Raw genomic sequence first — 20915 nt, forward strand, 5'->3', positions numbered from 1 at the left:
TTTCTTATACTTCTATTCCCCCTTGGGCTAGGGTATGTTGCAGGTGACTTTCCCCCCCAGCAACTCATGATATCTTGAACTGATTTTGAACTCATATTGGAAAAGAACCCTAGGTCACATCTCAACAAGCTGAGGCACTCAGAACATTCCCCACCAACCACACAGGCAGGGGGCTAAAGAGCTGTGTGAAACTTACTGACACACTGAGTATAGAGGTAATAGACAAGAGAGACTGCATATGATTAATTACAGTTATTTATATTTATGGGTTTGAATCTTGAGGATGCCTAGCCTCTCCCTATTTTATTTCATAATTTTCCCCCTGCTGGAGACTGAAGAGCAAAAGTCAATTGCCTGAGTGTTGGCATCACATCAGAAGCTAAAGGGCCATGCATTTCAATTCCAGCTCAAGGAACACTCTGGCTGAGCAGATGTAATTCACCAGACCCCAGTGGGCTAGGCTCGCACTGTTGTCAGTCAAATCACATAGCTGATGGAAATCAGCAGAGCACATTAGCAATTTATACTCAACAGCCTCTTCTCAACCATAAATTTTGAGATAATGTTAAGTGAAACCCAAAGTTAATCCAAAAAATTTAGCCCATAGTTGAGCCTGTGATTTTACCACAAGGCCGTCAGGACTTAAAAAATGACTTACAAAATGGTATTTCTAATAGGACTCCTGTCAAAATGCCAGGTTCCAACATCCACGCAGCGACCTTCAGGCATGACCTCACCCAGTGCACTTGTGCCTACTCCCTTGGTCATTAGTTTGGCAGCAGCAAGAGCGCGGTTTGTTTTTCAGGCTGTATCTTGAGGCTCTGCAGCGATCACAGACAGGCAGTCAGCAACCGGAGCCAGACCCCCACCCTGCGACAATCTCAGCCTCAACAAAGCCACCTGAGTTTTCTGGACTTCAGATTCCTCACATAAAAGATTGAGATCATCTAGACATTTCCTTTTTCATGCATTGCTAGACCCCATAAGTTTGGCTTTCTGCTCTCCAGAGTCTCCTGCCATTTTTCCCATCCAAACTGGACCACAAGGGTAGGTCACTCACCAGGCCAAAATGACTGCCATCCTCTTACCCCACTCTGACTTGAAAAAGCAACATTTTTATGCTAGTAATAATTATAAATATCTAGAAATAAGTGGACAGCCTTAAGTAAGTTACACATTCTAGAATTTCTTGACTGCTTAGGAATTAATTCTTTCTGGGTTAATTACACTCTGGATAGAGATGGGGTAATGGGCAATAGAAAATTAATTATGAAGAGAACAAAAGTAGATAAAATAGTATCTGTGTGTTTCTGTTTTAAAGTATATGTGCATACACACACACACACACACATAAAGGCTAGAAGGACATACCCCAAAATATTTAAAACCTCATCTTTGAATAGTACGGTTGAAAGTCATTTTTATTATCTTCCTTGTGTGTATCTTTTTAAATTTCTAAAATGATCACATGTTATTCTTGTAATAAGAAAAAAAAAAAACCAATCTATGTGTGTGTATGTGTGAGTGAGAGAAAAGAGAGAGAGAAAAAAAAAAGAGCTCTAAAGAGCACCGTGCAGATAGATGGCTGACATTTGACTAAATCCCATATCATTTGACCACTACTTGAGTGATTTTCCTGTTACGCAACTTTTCTCATCTTTAATGAACTAGATAGAGTAAAAGACCCACACAGAGAAGGAAAAGGGTATTTTGCCTTTAGAATTTATTAGGACTCTTGGTAGAAGAACTAGAATATGTCACAGAATTATCTACCTTATTCTGAAGAACAGTCTCTACCCTAACTGGGATGAATTTGCCTTGAGCATCTGACACAATAACTATTTAAGTCTGAGTTAAGCTACCCCTAAACTAGTCTTGAATTTCTAGTTATTTCAGATTACATCGTCTCAGGAATTTAAAGTCTCAGAAATCCCAACAACTAATCAAACCAGTGACTGCAAACCTGATCGAACTTACTGGCATTTAGTGTTCCCCAGGGTTCAACTCCATAAACATAGAAACTCTTCAGCCAACAACAAACCCAGGGGACCCCTCCACGGTGCCAGCCCTGAAGGAAGCCACAGGTACACGGAGAAAGCACAGACCATCCTAGACGGAGGTCAACACGCTCTCCCTTTCCCTGGCCCGTGACAATTCAGAGCTTACACACAGGAACACAGCTACTCCCCTAGGCATAACTGGGATCCTTCTGTCATAGGGTGCTGTCCTTGGCATATTCAAACCACACCACTGACCAGTCAACAGAACATTCTCTGCAGGAGGTAGCCAGTGTAGAGGTCATCAGAGACCCCACCTGGATTGAATTCCAACTCAGTCACTTACTAGCTGTGTGACTGACTGTGAGCTTTCGTCTTCTCATGCATAAAACTTCATCTGTTTCGCAACTTACGTTGAAAATTTGAGATAATGTACATGAAGTGTAGAAGTATATCTGCTGTCAACAACTCCCATTACTCATACGTAACCTGCAATGGGTCCCCACACATGCAGTGCTGAACAGGGCGATACAGACTGTGGTTAGAGAGAACAAAGGCAGCCGTAACCTAGCTTTAGCCCAAGCAGCACTTGGCTCTGACCAAGCAAGTGCACTTAAGACTCCCAGGTTGGGGAAATGAATCCTGTCAACCATTTCCCTTGAAAAAAAAAAATAGTAGGCAGGTCTCTCCAGCATTTCTCTAGCATCTCTCCCCCAAATAAACATTCTTTTCCACAGAACGGATACCATTATTTGTGGAGCGTTCTATCAAAAATAAAAACCCTGGGCTTCCCTAGTGGCGCAGTGGTTGAGAATCTGCCTGCTAATGCAGGGGACACGGGTTCGAGCCCTGGTCTGGGAAGATCCCACATACCGCGGAGCAACTAGGCCCGTGAGCCACAACTACTGAGCCTGCGCGTCTGGAGCTTGTGCTCCGCAACAAGAGAGGCCACAATAGTGAGAGGCCCGCGCACCGCAGTGAAGAGTGACCCCCACTCGCCACAACTAGAGAAAGCCCTCGCACAGAAACGAAGACCCAACACAGCAAAAATAAATAAATTAATTAATAAACTCCTACCCCCAACATCTTCTTTAAAAAAAAATAATAATTAAATAAATAAATAAAAACCCTGTAAAGCCCAGCATCTAACGCAGATCTGACTCCAGGCCACAGGTTAGCTGTTCCAGAGGTCACAGGACGCAGCAGGCTCTTTTGTTTCAGGTTAGACTCTGAGCGTGTGGAATCCAATGTTTACAGTCTATCTCCAATAGCTCAGTCAGTCAGTGGATTTAAAACCGTCTCTGTAAGACGCTTGATGTAAGGTTTGTGTCCTGAGTTAACCCAAGTCACTGGGAAAACTTTGACCCATAAGAGTGGTTTTTTGTCCTCTATTCAGAATATTTCCTGGTATTTATTGTTAGTTCAGAGAGGGTGAGGAATTGCTTTCTGGCTCTATCACAAACATTGAACACCCTCTACCTTGGAAAAAAATACTAATATAAAAACAAAATGCTACCAAAACAGTCAACTCTATGAGTCAATGTATTTTTAAAGAAACTGAGATATTTCTCAAGAATGTGTCCCTTCTTAGGATCATGCCCTTATCCCAAGATGTAAAAACATACACCATGACTCTGACTAACTACATAGCAAGAACCTAGGAACAACAGTCATTTAAGTGCCCAAAGAGTCTTGTTTGGCCATTCATTCAGTGCATGCCAACCACTAGCCAACAGTCTATTGTATCCTCCAAACCACCTTTACCCATGTCCACACAATCCCGCCCGCTCCCCACAGACACGTCCATCACCCCTCAACCCACCTTTGCCCTCTTACCGCCACTCTTAGTCCACTGACAACAAGAAGTGACTCACTCCTGCCACCTCATCTCACATTTGCTCTTCCCACCCTTTTCTGACTAGATTCTGATTGCTGATGTTTGATTTACATTATCTCAATTCTTTTTTTTTTTTAGAAGATGTTGGGGGTAGGAGTTTATTAATTAATTAATTTATTTTTGCTGTGTTGGGTCTTCGTTTCTGTGTGAGGGCTTTCTCTAGTTGTGGCAAGCGGGGGCCACTCTTCATCGCGGTGCACAGGCCTCTCACTATCGCGGCCTCTCTTGTTGCGGAGCACAGGCTCCAGATGCGCAGGCTCAGTAGTTGTGGCTCACGGGCCTAGTTGCTCCGCGGTATGTGGGATCTTCCCAGACCAGGGCTCGAACCCGTGTCCCCTGCAATGGCAGGCAGATTCTCAACCACTGCGCCACCTGGGAAGCTCTCAATTCTTTGTTAAATATAATTAATCAGTTCATAGGATCAAGGGAACCAAGGTCTGAAGAGACCTAAAAGGAATTGAACATCTTGACCAAGGTTCTCAAAGACTCCAAACCTGCAATTGTAAGCGGGCACTGGAAACCACCCGGTCAAGCATACCGAACCAACACCAGAAACCCACATTTGTCTGAGGTTCTTTGGGGGTATAACTGCAAAAGTTAATGATTACAACTCAACATAAAGCAATGACGATGGTGAACAAATCACTGGATAACTCAAATAAAAGTCACTCGGTAAAAGAAAAAGAACACAGGACTAAGTCTGCCTACTCACTAACTACATGGTCACCAATTTTCCTCTGTCCTCTGCTTCGTCAGAAAATTTGCCTCCACTATTAAAGAAAAAGATGGGGGCTTCCCTGGTGGCGCAGTGGTTGAGAGTCCGCCTGCCGATGCAGGGGACGTGGGTTCATGCTCTGGTCTGGGAAGATCCCACATGCCGCGGAGCGGCTGGGCCCGTGAACCATGGCCGCTGAGCCTGCGCGTCCGGAGCCTATGCTCCGCAACGGGAGAGGCCACAGCAGTGAGAGGCCCGCGTACCGCAAAAAAAAAAAAAGAAAAAGATGGTACACAAAATATAGTTTATATTTTATAACAGAGAGGCCATATGTAAACTTAGATATGTATTGAGTTTTCCTTTATTCAACATATTCATTCAGCACCCACTGTGTTAAGACTGTGAGTAAACAAATGTGAATAATTTATAGTTTCTGTCTTTAAGGAAGTCACAACTTGCAGAAGAAGATTCTAAAACAAATATGAGTGATATAAATAAGGCTTGGACTAGGGGCTAAGGGAGTAATTACCCATGGGGGTAATTAAGGGGAGATAGGAAACATCATCAGGGCAGATTTGTAGAGAAAGCAATAATTAATCAAATGTTGAAGGTTCAACAGTTCCAAGTGAACACGAGCAAAGACATGACTGTATGAATGAATATTGCATTTTCAAGAACAAGGGGGTGCAATATGTATGTCAAGAGAGCAGGATGGTATGCAATAGTTATAAGTGAGGAGGTGAGGAGGCTGAACAGGCAAGCAAGGGTAAAATCTCTGGAGAGCTTATGTGCCAATCAAAGGATTTTGGTCTTTCTCCAGTAAGCAATGGATCACCAAAGAAAGCTTTTAAGCATATTTGTTGGCTACACACTGTGTTACAAGGACCGTGCTAGTCGGTTGATACATGTTATATTAATCCTCACAACATTCCTAGTAGGATGGATAAACACATTTGAATTTAAAGACCATCCTCCCCACTCCCCACTACCAGAAGCAGTGCTGGGAGATAAATTAAAACCACACGCATCTGGGAGAAGGGAAATCAGGAGACTGGTTGTAAACATCCCAGCACAAACTCCTAAGGGTCCATATACTAAGCCAATGACAGTAACAAGAATGGAGAGCACACAGTCTAAATACGTTTGACTCTGATTATGGTCCCCAGAAGCAGCACGCCTTAGCTTCTGCCTAATAGGAGAAAGCACCTCCCCCAGGGGTTGCACCACCATTTTGGCTGAGAAAGAGGCTCTCAGAGCACCTGGCGCTCCTGGCCACTTGAGAGCAGTCCCCAAGCAGGCCTTTATACTCCAGTTGGCCACCAAGCCATCAGGAGATGCCCTAGGGCTACAGGTATTCTGAGGAGGCTTTTGCTCACCCTTGGCCACCACATCAACAGGAGCTGCCAGATGTCTGCAACCAGCTCCCCGCAGGACATCACAGGACTAATCCTAGCATGCTGCACAATCCTCTCTACCTCCGTCATCACCAGAAGCCCGACCTGCCCCATTTCTCACCTTCTCAGACCTCTCTCCTTCCCAGTTAAGCCCTCTAGAACTCAAACGCTATCCTTTTCTTCTCTAGATGTTCCTTTCATCAGGCAATACCCTGAAAACATGGAGAAAGCAAGATTTCATCTGAACTTTGAAGGCTGAAGCCTACCTACACTGTTTTCACAGCACCCCATTAAAGGGAGGTTGTTTATACTCTCATATTTAAGTCCAGCATTTAGCCAGGATAAACAGGGATGGCTGTACCAGTTGCTAAAATATCAAAACATCTCTGAACCAGGTGATAACTAGCCCCTTTCCTAGGACCTTCCTATGATTAAGTGATTAAGTGATTAAAGAGTTAATGTCTAGCTTCACAAAAGGCTCCAGGACCCCACCCCAGACTAAAGATCTGTATCTGCAGTACCCACTCCATTTTAGTTGTAAGTACTTTGAGTTAGACGCCTGCTTCTATTCTGCAAATCCCCCAGCCTGGAGATTATTAAGTGTCTCACCATTTCACCTTCCAATTTCTCCTCTATCCTCTTTCAAAAATCTTACCTGTTGTTTTTTTTTTTGAATTTTTGAATTTTATACAGCAGGTTCTTATTAGTCATCAATTTTATACACAGTGTATACATGTCAATCCCAATCTCCCAATTCATCACACCACCACCACCACCCCCAACCCTTTCCTCCCTTGGTGTCCATACATTTGTTCTCTACATCTGCGTTTCAATTTCTGCCCTGCAAACCGGTTCATCTGTACCATTTTTCTAGGTTCCACATACATGCGTTAATATACGATATTTGTTTTTCTCTTTCTGACTTACTTCACTCTGTATGACAGTCTCTAGATCCATCCACATCTCAACAAATTACCCAATTTCGTTCCTTTTTATGGCTGCATAATATTCCATTGTATATATGTACCACTTCTTCTTTATCCATTCATCTGTCGATGGGCATTTAGGTTGCTTCCATGACCTGGCTATTGTAAATAGTGCTGCAATGAACATTGGGGTGCATGTGTCTTTTTGAATTATGGTTTTCTCTGGGTATATGCCCAGTAGTGGGATTGCTGTATCATATGGTAATTCTATTTTTAGTTTTTTAAGGAACCTCCATACCGTTCTCCATAGTGGCTGTATCAATTAACATTCCCACCAACAATGCAAGAGGGTTCCCTCTTCTCCACACCCTCTCCAGCATTTGTTGTTTGTAGATTTTCTGAGGATGCCCATTCTAACTGGTGTGGGGTAATACCTCATTGTAGTTTTGATTTGCATTTCTCTAATAATTAGTGATGTTGAGCAGCTTTTCATATGCTTCTTGGCCATCTGTATGTCTTCTTTGGAGAAATGTCTATTTAGGTCTTCTGCTCATTTTTGGATTGGGTTGTTTGTCAAAAATCTTACCTGTTTTGAAGTTCATGTCATTATACTTACCACCCATCACCCCTTCTTGCTGTCATCTACCCATCTACTGGTGTTTCCTCTCATTCGCTGATGATCTAAGCACCTGGCTGTTTCCCTTTCCAAACTCATAACTGTCTTCACTTCTGCTGTCTTCTACATCCACATGGAGGCCCCAGTTCCTAAAGCACCTCACCTCTGACGGTCTTCTCTTTGACCCTGCCTCAGCCACCTGCTCTCATTGTCATAACCTCTGATTTAGCATTATGATTACTTGCACCAGCTCTGAGACTTCAGCTTCAAGCATCTTACATGTGAACAACACCTTCTCTTTTTCCAGCTCATCTACTCTGGTATTTCCATTCCAGCATCTTCTTGGCATTATCTGGTTTCCCAATCCATTGGCAATTTCCACACTATCAGTTACACATGCACTTCCCTTTTTGTCCAGCTTGTGGTCAAGGTCCATCACTGTAAACTCTGCTTTGCAAAAAGCACCCTTAACGCCCTTGGTCCTCTCTTCCTGCTTCTTACTTACCTGGAAAATACTCAAGTTGATTAAGCCCAGCTATCTGCCTGCTCTACACCTCTACCTAAACAGCTAAAGAAACTGCCTGAAGAAAGAACCACATCCACAACTAGCCTCAATTAAATTCATGGCTACAAGTCTCTAATGGGCAATCCACGTTGACCTAATAGCAATCCTATTACATTTTCCAGGGTGTTTCAAAATAGCCAATTCAAATCTCCTCTTTTCCCAAACCTGTTTCACCCCATCCTACCCCAACATCATCACACGTCATTGGGAAAGGAGAGCCATGAGATAAGAACTCTATCTTCCCACCACTCAAACCATGACCTATCAGCTCTGTACCCATTCTGTCTGCAGAGCTTCCTTTTACTATGAATGAAATGTTCCTGATCCTAGTGAAGACCAACCTCTTCATCTGTCCCTAAATCTCCCTTCTTGCCTCTTCAAGAACTGTACTCAAACAGTTATCCATCACTCTCTCCCGCCGTCATCAGTTTTTCCTCTCTAGTTAATCATTCCATCATTTCCTCTCTACTTAAACTCATTCTATTACTCTCTGGTTCTAAGGAACCCTCCCTTAACCAGGAACTTCTTCCAGGAACTTTTCCATTTCTCAGCTTCTCTTCATGACACAATTACTTGAAAGAGTTGTCTCTAAGCACTGTCTCTACTTCCACAACTCAACCCAATAAGCTTTTAAAAACATTTTAATGTCTCCTTTTAAAAACACTTTGAATTCTTAACTTCAGGGATACCACACCCTCCCGGTTTCCCTCCTGCCCCACTGGCAACTCCTTCTCCTCTTCTGCCTAATACAGGGCTCCAATGGCCCACTTCTCTATCTACACACTCTCCACAGGTAATTCCATCCAGTATCAAATACAACTATATGCAAATAACTTCTAGCTCCATATCTTCAGCCAAAACCCCTCCCAGAATCTCCAGACTCCATTTATCCAATTGTCTAACTGACATCTCCAAAGGAATGTCTAAGAAGCACCTCAAACTTAGCACGGCCAAAACAGAACATTTTACATCTTCCTTCAGGTACATGAATTGCTTCTCTCCCAATTCTCCTCTTCTCAGTTTATGGCCCAGCTGTTCAAGTAAAAAGTGTAAGCCTTTGTCTCAATTCTTGTTTCCTCTCCCCAGAGAATTAATCTATCAGAAAGTTCAGTCAACTCACTTGGTTGCAAAATCAAATCCTAAATCCATCCACTTCTTTCCATCTTTAACACCTGCTCGTTCATACAACTATAATTCCTTAGTTGGGCAACTAAAATAGACTCTAAACTGGAGTCCTGCATCCAATCTTCCCTCCCCCACTTACCACAATCCAGTCCACTTTGTGTAACCAGTTCAGCCTTTGATAGCACACAGGCTCAATGGGAACAGCAACACTCACAAGGGGACAAAGTTGGTTCTTGGGGCAGAACGGTGAAAAATCTTACATATTATAATGAGCTGTGGTCCTCCAAAGCTCATCTCTACCCAACAAAATCTTAGTTTTTATATTTAAGGAATACATTCTTGCTAGGGAAATATTAATTTAAAATTTTAATTAATTAATTTCAACTTAATTTTTCTTCTTGGAAAGACATAATGGAAAAAAAAAAAGTCATTTACCAGCACATAATCCTCCAAAGGCTTATATAACCTCAGAAAGAAATCTAAATGCCTTATCCTGGCTTGTACAGCTCTATAGGATCTGGCCCTTGCCTACTTTTTAAAGATTCTCTTAGACACTATGGTAGGTTGAGTAGTGGCAGTGTAAAGATATCCACATCCTAAATCCTGGTACCCATGAGTGTTATCTTATACAACAACAACCAAAAAAAAAGACTTTGCAAATGTGTTTAAATAAAGGATCTTGAGTGGAGAGATTATCCTGAATTATCAGAGTGAGCCCCAAATGCAATCACATGTGTCTTTATAAGAGGGAAGCAAAAGGGAGATTTGACACACACAGAAGAGAAGAAGGCAATGTGACCACAGGGGCGAAGACCAGAGTGATGCAGCCAAAACTTGATGAATGCAGGGAGCCACTGGCAGCTGAAAGAAACAAGGAACAGATTCTCCCCCAGAGCCTCAGAAGGGAGCATGGCCTGCCAACACCTTGATTTTGGCCCAGGAATACTGATTTTGGACTTCCGGCCTCCTGAACGAAGAGAGAATACGTTTCTGTTGTTTTAAGCCACCAAGCTTCCGGTCATTTGTTTAACAGCCACGGGAAACTAATACAGATACCTCTGCCTCTCGCGAAGTTCTGGGTTTATTTACCTTCTTCTGCCCATCAGATTCATCAAGAATACAATTAGGGTTTTGGCACCAGCTGTCTCCTCTGCCTGGAATGCTTTGCTCAACTCTGTACAGCTAGCTTCTGCTCACTCAGGACGCGGCTCAAATGTCAGCTCCTCAGAGAGGCCTTCCCAAACCATCTAAATCCAAGCTAATCACAGCTCTCATCAGCTCATACATCTCATCTTTATTTCATCATTATTATTTCTTCCTTGCACCCCCCAGAATGTTGCTAGGGCTCAGGGCAGGCCACCCCAAAATATGCACAATGGTATATTAATTATTTTGGATTCAAGTTCCTTAAGAAATGGTGAATGCAAGAGGGACAGTCTGACTCTCCTTTCTGTCTCCCTGAAAGTAAGAAATAAATCTCTCATGTGAAAGGTACACTCCCTGAATCTGAAAGTAGGACACCCTTTAGGCCAGAGATAGGGAATTTGGGCAGAGATGCCTCTATAAACAAACCTGGTTACTTCTTCAAGCCCAAACTCTGGTTAGGTTCCTTACTAATTGAGCACCAAGACCTAAATTTCTTTGTCCTGTCAATTCCTCACAAATTTATTGTTTCTTTGTCTAAAAATATAAAAGCTGCCTGCTTTGGCCACTTCTTATGTCCCATTTCAATGAGACCTCTGAGTGCATGAATTAAAATTTGTTTTTCTCCTGTTAATGTCTTATGTCAATTTTGTTACTAATCCAGCCACAGGAACTCAAGACAGGTAGAGGGGAAAATTTTCCTCTCCCTGACAATGTAAATGCTACAAGAGAAGAGACTGTATCTGTTTTGCACACCACTATAATTTTAATTTGTAAAAAAATGCCTAGCACATATTAGGTGACTGAGGAACTTAACAAATGAGTGGATGTTACAGATGGGAGAAAGGATGGTGGTGCTCTTCAATGAGAGGAAAAACCTCATGGGGGCAGGGAGGGGGATTATGAGTCCTGTCTTGACTGTGAAAATATCCACTGAGTCTGAAATCAAGGAAGAGGTCTGGTTGGGGATGTTGATTTGAAATCATCGAAATCAAAGATATAGATATACTTGATGGTACAGAGAACATCTACAATGAGAAGACGGTGAACTAAGAACAGACCCTGGGAACTACAACATCAAGGGGAAGAAGCTGCAAAGAGACCCATAAGTAGTAGTCCAAAAGAAGAATGAAGTGTCATGGTAGCCTGGTGAAAGTTCAATTTCACAAAGGAGGGAATCAGCAGAATCACAGAAATTTCCAGCAGTAAGTTCCTATGGATTTGCCAGTCGGGGAGAAACCAATAATCATAAAAAGAACAGATTCATCTAAGGTAGAAGCCAAATTTTCAACAGTTGCGGGGTGAATGAAAGGTAATGAAGTAGAAAAACAACATATAAAATACTTTCAGGAAGTGTAGCTTGAAAGAAAGGAGAGAATGAGCATATAGCTAGAGGGGAGTGAAGAGAGGAGGAATAGCTTTGGGATTTGGTCTTGTTTGTTATTGTGATGGGAGAATCTTGAACATTCTTGTAAATACTTAAAATGCAGGTGAACACGGAGAAACTTCATATAGTAAGCTAGCTGAAGAAATGGGGGATTTAGAGTACTGGGGAAAGCATAAACTCTGGATAACTCTACCTCTAAGTTGGTAGTTAATGATGGAGTTAATATATTCAGATACAGGGGAGATGTGGAAAGAAGAACAAAATATTAAGATATCAAAATACTGACATGCTATCTCTGTTTTCTCAGTATAACAGGAGGCAAGGACACTGTGAAAGGTACAGCTAACTCTTCACCCAAAACCCATAATCTCTTCCTCTCCCAGCCAGACTAGACTTTCCAATCTCCCCTTGTTGACAGGTGTGACTGCGCACCTGATTTCTGGCTGATGCTATGTGAGTGGAACTGTTACATTCGCTTCAAGACTAAGTATTTAGAAAGTGAATATGCTTCTTCTCTTTCAGAGAAGCTGAAGACGCTTGAAAACAAAGTCCTAAGGGATGGCAGAATCAGAAAAGGAAAGGTTCCAGGATGCCTGAGTCATCAATTAGAGGAAAGCCATCCACCAACCAAGACTATGACATGATCAAGAAATAAACATCTGTTGTGTTTGTGCTTTTGTCTATTTTCAGATCTTTCTGTTAGAACAGTTTAGTCTGCTCTAACCACTAACGATCATCTTCTGGTAAAGAAACACACAGTGGGATAAAAGGCTCAAAGAAAATGCAGAAGATTTGGAAAAACTACGGGGAGAAATAAGAAAAGATGCTGTCTAGAAACAGGCAAAGTTAAAAGAACTGCCCTGTGGCTAAAGCTAGAGAACATAAATTTGTAGGTGCCTCCAGTTTGCATGATGGTGTTCATTTTCCCACCAGCATTCACAAACCAAGGTGTAGGAGTGGAAAATGCAGATTGATACCAAGTTGCAGGCTGTTTTCACATTCATTAAGACTAAAGAGGATTTTAACAATGTCATGGTTCCTAGAAGTCAAATCAAAAGAAATACTGTTTTTCTCTTTCTGACTTACTTCACTCTGTATGACAGACTCTAGGTCCATCCACATCTCTACAAATGACCCAATTTCATTTCTTTTTATGGCTGAGAAATATTCCATTATATATATGTACCACATCTTCTTTATCCATTCATCTGTCGATGGACATTTAGGTTGTTTCCATGTCCTGGCTATTGTAAACAGTGCTGCAATGAACATTGGGGTACATGTGTCTTTTTGAATATTAATTCATATATTGCAATCTAGAAAAATGGTACAGATGAACCTATTTGCAGGGCAGGAATAGAAACACAGACGTAGAGAACAGACATGTGGACACGGTGGGGAAGGGAAGGGTAGGATAAACTGGGAGATTAGGTTTGACATAAATACACTACCATGTGTAAAACAGATAGCTAATGGGAACCTGCTGTAGAGCACAGGGAGCTCAGCTTGGTGCTCTGTGATGACCTAGATGGGTGGGACGGGGGGGTGGGAGGGAGGTCCAAGAGGGAGGGGATATATATGTACACATATAGCTGATTCACTTCACTGTACAGCAGAAACTAACACAACATTGTAAAGCAATTTTACTCCAATAAAAATAATAAATTAAAAAAATAAAGAAAAACATGGAAAACAAGAAAAAAAAGGAATATTGTTTCAGGCAGGCGTACTGTGCTATGCATTCAATGTCTGAACAAATTCAGCATCACTGGTGGAAACTGTTGACCCACAGCACCAAGTATTAGGAAGTGAAGTATTAAAAGGCAATGTTCAATGAGTCGAGCAGGGGAATCCAAAGTAGCAAAAAAAAAAAAAAAGGGAGTTTCTGTCATACTGGAACATAACTGTGGCTTTGAGTAAGTCACTTATATTCTTTGGAACTCGGTTTCCTCAGTGATATAACATGGTTCACTGTCAATATATGAAATAATGTGTGCAAAGTGCATAGCACAGGGCCTAGAAAAAGGTGATTGCTCTAAATGATACTTATCATTATTATTTATTATCAATAATAAAAAGACAGTGTTGGGTTAGATCTTTAATCCCCTTCCTATTTAAAATTCTGTGAATATATATATTTTTAGATAAATATCCCAGCTACTTAATGGTGGGTTGGGATAGGGGAAAAGGGCAACATAAAGAAAGAGAGAAGTGAAAGGATATTTGTTGTAACAGATCCTATGAGCACAAGCCAGGAGGGAGAAGCAGGGAATGCAGCATCCTCCCAAGTGAATGCCACATCTGGAGAGGCTGAGAGAAAGGACATCCCAAACTCGGGGAAGTAAGAGGAAAAGTTAGGCCAGGTCCAGAGGTGAACAGAGCCCACTGACCATGATTGGCTTCCCCTTGCAAGACACGACAAGAGCAATAGAACACCTCACGCTTTTACGGCTTTAAATTCACACAGTTCTGCCACCTTATTTTACAGAGGAAGAAATTGGCAGGTGCAGAGACTGACCAAAGCCACAGGCAGGTGGCTATAATGTGACTCCAGGGATGCAGAGAAGTAAACACTTGCCCACCCCCAAAGCTCCTTCTACGTAGCCTACATAAATGGTCCCTAAGGTTTTGTCCCCTTAGAATCCAGAGACCTTTGACATAGTGACAAGCTAATTTTATCAGTCATCTTGTTATGAATTAATTTTCTGGATTCTTTCTTAAGAGATTGGATTAGGTAGGCAGGTGGGGGGAAAAGGGAGAAGTTAGTGAAGAGAAGGGAGCCCTAGGAGCCCTGACAAAGGTGACTCCTTAGCAGATCTTAAATGACCTCCTCATTTGCAGATTCCTCCACTGATTTTCTTCACAGATTGCTTTTATAACTTTGGTTCAAATGCAGCAATTTCCTTTCCTCCTCCTAAAACAAATATCCTTTAGATATAAGAACTGCCAAATGCACAGGGAGATAGGGAGGCCTGAAAAAAGATAAAGATTCAGTTTAACTGATTATCTGAAATGCATCTGCCTGTGTGTTACCTGCTGTCCAATCACACCCCAACCATTTCTATCAGGTATTCTTGGTAATTAAGGGATGAGCGAATTATGAGTCAATCATTCATTCAACAACTATTTACTAGGTGTCCCCACATGCAGGGACTTGGGTTGGGCACACGAGGTCTATAAAATTGTATAAGATCCAGCCCTTGCTCTGCATGATCTTCTGCAGGAAAGGAAATTATGCATGTTTTCAAATAATGACCATACAGAGGAGTAAATGAGATACTTATGAGTGGCATAAAAAGAGTAGTTGAAGAGTTTAGGAAATGTACAATACACTTCTCACTGGGGTAGTGAAGGAAAGCATCACAAAACTGGTAGCCTGTGGTCGGGACATTCAAGGATTGGTCGGATTTTAAAGAGGTAAAGTAGAAGGAAGAACATTAGCATAGGGGCAGCAGTAGGAATAAAACAGATCTAGAGAATTTCATGTAGTCCAGTTGGACTGGATCACAAGGAAGAGAAGGGCAGAAGTTTAATATTGGGGCAAGACCGGAAACGTCCGTGAATTCAAAGATAAATATTTAGAATTTAATGCAATAGGGCAGAGTGACCCATGGAAGGGTGGAACAAAGAGTGATATGATCAAAGCAGTTCTGATATTACTGCAGCGAAACAAAACATCCTTTCTTTCTTCCGTTTAAACAAAAGGAAAACGACTTTCGAGAACCTAGTACTCTGAGCCGTACTATTTTCATCGCTTTTCAAATACAGGTAGAAATTCATTGTGTTTTATTGAAACTCATAAAATCCCAGTAAAAAGTTTCCTAAAATGTTTACCTTGAACATCAACTTTTGCTCCTAGTGTGAATAACCAACCAGACTTAGTGGTCACTGGTGCGTATGAGTTAAGTAATAAAGCTTTCTAAGCGTGTGTCAGCGAGTCACACTCGAAGCCCGTGTCATTTGACAGTAGCAGCTTCTAGAAATCTCATTTTCAGAAAACAGCCTCTCTGTTGTAATTTGTGGGGTTTGAAGGATATAGGTGGATAATCAAATATGAAATTCCATAGAGGATATATCACTATTTAAAGAATCTGAGGCTAGAAAAATCTAAATGAAACAGTCATTGCTCACACTTTAACAGTATCTGACTGCTACAGAATAAAGTACACCAGTAATCATTTCATTTTGCCAGAAAAAGTAAAAGATATCCCCAAGTAATGCTTTAGAGTTTTGTTAATACATTTTGTCACAATAAGTTTTTACTTAGGAGGGAAACATTTTCTATTAGTTAATTTTTTTCCCACTAATTTTAGTGAACTAACAGAACCAGAGCTTGACCTAATTAAAATCAGAAACAATGTTTTGTCTGCTGCACAAATCAGAAACCTTATTTTAAAAGAATCAACAGAAAATTTTGAACTGAAAAATGGGAAATAAGAACACAGATACGTTATAGGAAGAAATATTTAACCCAAAGAACTAGTAAGAACTGCCAAAAAAAGGTGAAAATCCTGGGAAACAAGGGGAAAAAAAAACCAAAACAAACAAACAAAAATGGTCACATTCACGTCAGGACACAAAATTAGAGTTCTAGACAAACTCTGACCACAGTCATTACCTCAACATCCTCAGGTATTCAAACCATTAGCTCCTCAAGCTTCCTTTTCCTAAAATGCTCCTGAGATCAATCCCTGGTCAGGTAATACAGGAAGAGGTCTAAAGTTGTTCGACATTTCCTGGCTTGTAGCCACGTTGGCCCTTGTTTTTCTCACATGCAGTTGAATCTGATCATCTCTCCCCCCTGCCTACATTTCTTTCCCCCATCATGTCAACAATTCTAAAACAAGGAAATATACAACACACCCTTTTATTAGTTTCTTCTTCCTCTATAAAACAACTTCCAAGGTGCCTTCTTATCTCAAAGGTGATGAATCCTGATGGAATTTCCTGAGTATTTTGAAAAGCATCTAAAACCACTTTTATAACACCATCTAAAATTAGCCAGTTGTGGGGATCCCAAACTTAATGACTAGTAATTTTCCCCGGAAACTTCAGATGAAAACAATATCCTATTATATACAACTGGAGAGAGTAAAAGGCAGGCCATCTGACACTTTGTTTTAAGCAAGGGTGTTAAAAGTGGCAAGAATGGAAAGTTATAATTTTTAACTCTAATCCTAGGCTTTAAAACTTCAGAGACACAGTGAAAAGTATCATTTAGTTCATGTACAGAATTGTATTGTAAGTTTCTAATATGCTTTTCCATAGAAAGTTTACTTTTGAAAGTATATGATTGTTTGGCTTTTTAATACACTGAAGTACAAAATAGCAAACATTCTTGAAACAAAAATGATCCGCTGTAATCTTCAGGAAACTTTAAGTCTCTCTGTTGCTGAAGTGATATTCTCTTCACCACAAAATTGTCTCCAGCTACTTGAGCGCATGTTAACCTCTCCCTTCCATAACCATTGGGTACGGTACTATGCAAGATCTTACGCTGGTCTGTAACTGTTCAACATCTATACGTTCTACCTTGTTAAATGAACTCTAACCTTCTCAAAAGCAGGATAACCATATTTTTCTTTATCTTGTTACTATATAATGCTGCACAAGACTACAGAAAAGTTCATTTAAGAAGCCAAGTGTTACAGATGTTTGATTCCTAATGCTCTTTCTAAAGTGTTGTTTCTGTACTTAGGACAACCTAGTGAGTCTGGTTGTTGACAAGTAGAAAAAAAATCAAGTTCTGGAAAACCTGAGCAGAAACTTCATCACATTAAAAAAATAAAGAGGAGAAATTACATAGTGATCTGGAAATTGTTTCCTGTCTCTAATAACCATAGCTGCCACTAACTTCCCCCTCCCCCTTCCTTCTATCACACACACCAAATTAACGGGGAAAAAACCTGGATAATTCATTCACAACATGCAAGAGCTAAATTATCCAACTATCTGCATTCTTTCCCCAAGTCTTCCCTTTTTGAATATAAAAAGTAAAATATATAAGAAAGAAGAAAGTAATATTTTGAAGTCTACTACCTGAAAGGAACACCACTAGTGATTTTACGTGTCATACCATCTATTATTATCTACATTTTGTCAGTGAGACAACTGAGGCCCAGTGAGGTTGAATAGTTTCCCTAAAGCCAAAATCTCTGGTTTTCTTCCCCCACTACATCCAGCTAGAGTTTGTCCCACAGTTTAGTCGCTCATTGAGAAAACATTTATCACAAACTAGTCACCACTCTAGATACTGGAAATACGAAAGTGTGTGAGGCAGTCCACGCCTTCTCACAGAATGTACATTCTAGTAATGAAAGCAGAAACTAATAGCAAACGGGATAATTTGAGAGTTATAATTATTCACCAATATGACTTATGTACAATGATAGTCAAATATTTCTAAACATCTCTGCGATTAAATAGTTACAAAAACAAGAGGCGAGGCATTGACGATTGGCCCTCTTGTCAATTACTGAGCTTAAGCCACTGCGTCTTTTAATAAATCAGAGGCAGAGAGAAGGAAGCAGAGTATTAATGCTGCTCAGAATGTCTATAAAATAAAGTGACTATGTGAGACATCAGAATGGACAGCTCCAACAATGCTGGCTCTCAAACCCCAAATTCCAACTTTATCCATTATTACTAAGGTACCACTGCATAATGTGACGAGTTGATTTGGAAAAACCAAGGGAGTGTTGTAACTTGACATAATCCCCCTATGAGAAAAGCAGGAGGGTTCCAACATGCTCATCATAAGGTTCCCCAGGCTGCACATGGTATCCGTTGAGCAATGGCATCCAGCACTCAGTCCATGGCCAGCAAGAACTGTGGCACTCAGCGACTAGAGTGGTCAGTAGCTACCAGGAAGTGCCTGGCCCCCGTGTGGCAGTTCCCATTACCCTCCACACTCCAAAACTTCCATCTATTAAACTTGGGAACGTATGCAAAATTGTTTTGTTTTAAGCAATGAGGACTCAGTGGAACCTACTTTTCCATCCCATACCTATTTATACAAGTATAAAAGTTGACTAAATTAGTTGTCAGCTATTTCTATAGCTGTCCCCACCCTTTCCCATGATATTTATAAAGTGTTGTGTAATTTGGGTTGGCCCCCGTCACTAAGATAACTTGTATGTGTAAACTTCTTTGGAACTCCTGAGGAGGGCAGTTCCCGGAGTGAATGCCCCCCCCCCCGCCCCCCCCCCCGGCAGAAGATGGAAGGCAGTCTAGAGGTCAAGGGCTCCAGATCAGCCCTTCATTCACAGGGCTATACGTTCCTACCAAAGCACGCTTCAAGTCTATTTTTGACGCAGAAGTTACTACGTGGGGAGTGGGGTCTGTTTTAAGTTCATCAGGGTACACCTTCCATTTCCTCCTAAAACTGTCACACTCCAGCAGCTAAGATCTCAAAGAAGCCTCAGTCCCCTTCTAGAATCTTTCCCTCCCTTGCTTCAGAAGGGAGCAACAGTTCTTTTCAGACGAGCGGCACCCACAAGCCAAAAGTTTGCAGCAAACTTTCATTTAGACATCAACCCTCACCCCAAAGTCCTCCCACTTAACCAAGGAGGCAAAAGTATTCTACCCCACCGCCCCGCTCCCGGTAAGAATGAGCCCACGTTCTGTCGGTGCGGAAAAATTCTAAATCTTTCCCCAGATTCTGCCACCACCCACCCCAACACCGGACTCCACCCGGTCAGAGAGGGACCACCCCCCGCCCCAGAACCCAGGGAGCGGGGGCACGGGGGTCTCCCAGGAAGCACACACCTTAGATTGATCCTCTCGCGCGAGGGAAGAGAAAGCAGAAGCACCCGTTTCCGCGGGCCTGGGCGGAGTCTCTGCCTCCCCCGAATTAGCGCCTCGGTCCGGATACTCGCAGCGAGGCGCGCGTGGATGTCACTCGCCCCGAACAAGCTGGGCGACTGTTAACCCGACGCACCAGAGCAGCCGCGCCCCCGCCTCCCCCGAAACTCGCGCCTCCCGCTCCCCTCCCTGAGGGTCGACCCCGGCGGCGCGACCGCCACATCCAGCCGGATACCTCGGGCCCAGGCTCCGCCGACCCAGCGGGGAAGCGCGGAAATGGAGGCGGGGGACCCGGCCGGGAAGGCGGGGAAGCGTTGCGAACCAGCGGTTAGAGAACGAGCGAGGTCTCCGCCTCCAAATGAACATGACTAGACCTGGGCGCGGGGCCCGCGGGGATGGGCCGCGGCGCGGCGTGTGCGTGGCCCTGGCCCCAGGCCCCAAGTCCTGCCCGCGTCCTCGCCCGGCCTCACTCGAGACCCTCCGCCCAGCCTCGCCAGCCGGCTGGCGGGCCGGGAAGCCTCGGCGGGGCTAGGCCGGGGGAAGACGGCGGAGGTGTCGGATTTCCTCCGCCCTCCCCCTCGTGGGCCGCCCTTGCCACCTGCCCAGGAGAGAGGAGACACTCGTCCGCCTGCACACCGGCGGGGCTGGCTTACCTGATTTCTCGTTACCCGCCCCCGAATCTGGCTTCCCCTATTCGGCAGGCAGGCTTCCCTGGGCCTAGAAACGCGTCTGGGAGGCAGGCGGACCCCTAGGACCCCACCGTCAGAGCCCAAAGCCTTCGCCCGTGCTCCCCCCGCGCGCTCTGGAGGCGCGCCCGGCCGCCTGACCCCTGCCTGAATGTCAGCGAGAAGACCCGCAGGGAAAACCAAGCCCAAGCTTCCGGGGGTGGGATGCAGAGCACGGGCTCCTCGGGCCCAGCCTCTTACAGGTGGGGGGAGGGGAGAGCCCGGGCAGCAGAGCCGCAAGCTTCCCAGTTGCACCCCGAGAACCGACCCTGCCCACTGAGCATGCCCAGCCCACTTGGCACTAGAAGTGCTAGGCGAGGCCAAGGGGGCCCAAGGAGGACGCAGATGGGGTTCAAATTGACCCATTTCTTTAAAGTCTTTCCTCCGAAGATCTCTGGGAGCTTTACACGTAACGTTTCTACCGTGGTATTGGAAAATACCCAGGGAAGGGTTGGAAAGGCCTTCCAAAAAAAGGCAGCCAAATTAGTTTGAAACAAAATCGCAGGGGTGGGGCTTTTTCAGCCAATTATTTATTGTCACTTACTAATTTCTTTAAATACCAGATAATTTTTATAATTGACCCAGAGGAATATGTAGTTTCATTGGGTCCCAAACTCAAAGC

General features: G+C 43.0%; 1 protein-coding gene across 4 annotated transcripts in view; it reads right to left on the reverse strand.

The window, feature by feature from the left end:
* The window catches only part of GPD2 (glycerol-3-phosphate dehydrogenase 2), a 134174-nt gene extending 113739 nt beyond the window's left edge, over positions 1 to 20435 (reverse strand). For 3 of the 4 annotated variants that reach the window (XR_003001960.1, XM_024735957.1, XM_024735955.1), the window contains exon 1: positions 19533 to 19710. The gene's annotated coding sequence lies outside the window, so the exon portion shown is untranslated. Of the gene's footprint in view, positions 1 to 19532; positions 19711 to 20221 lie in introns of those variants that run through there. The other variant, XM_024735956.1, reaches the window with a different exon arrangement.
* Between the last annotated feature and the right edge of the window lie 480 nt (positions 20436 to 20915).

Source organism: Neophocaena asiaeorientalis, unplaced genomic scaffold, assembly GCF_003031525.2.
Source record: "Neophocaena asiaeorientalis asiaeorientalis breed wild unplaced genomic scaffold, Neophocaena_asiaeorientalis_V1.1 scaffold72, whole genome shotgun sequence".
Classification (NCBI taxonomy): Eukaryota; Metazoa; Chordata; class Mammalia; order Artiodactyla; family Phocoenidae; genus Neophocaena; species Neophocaena asiaeorientalis.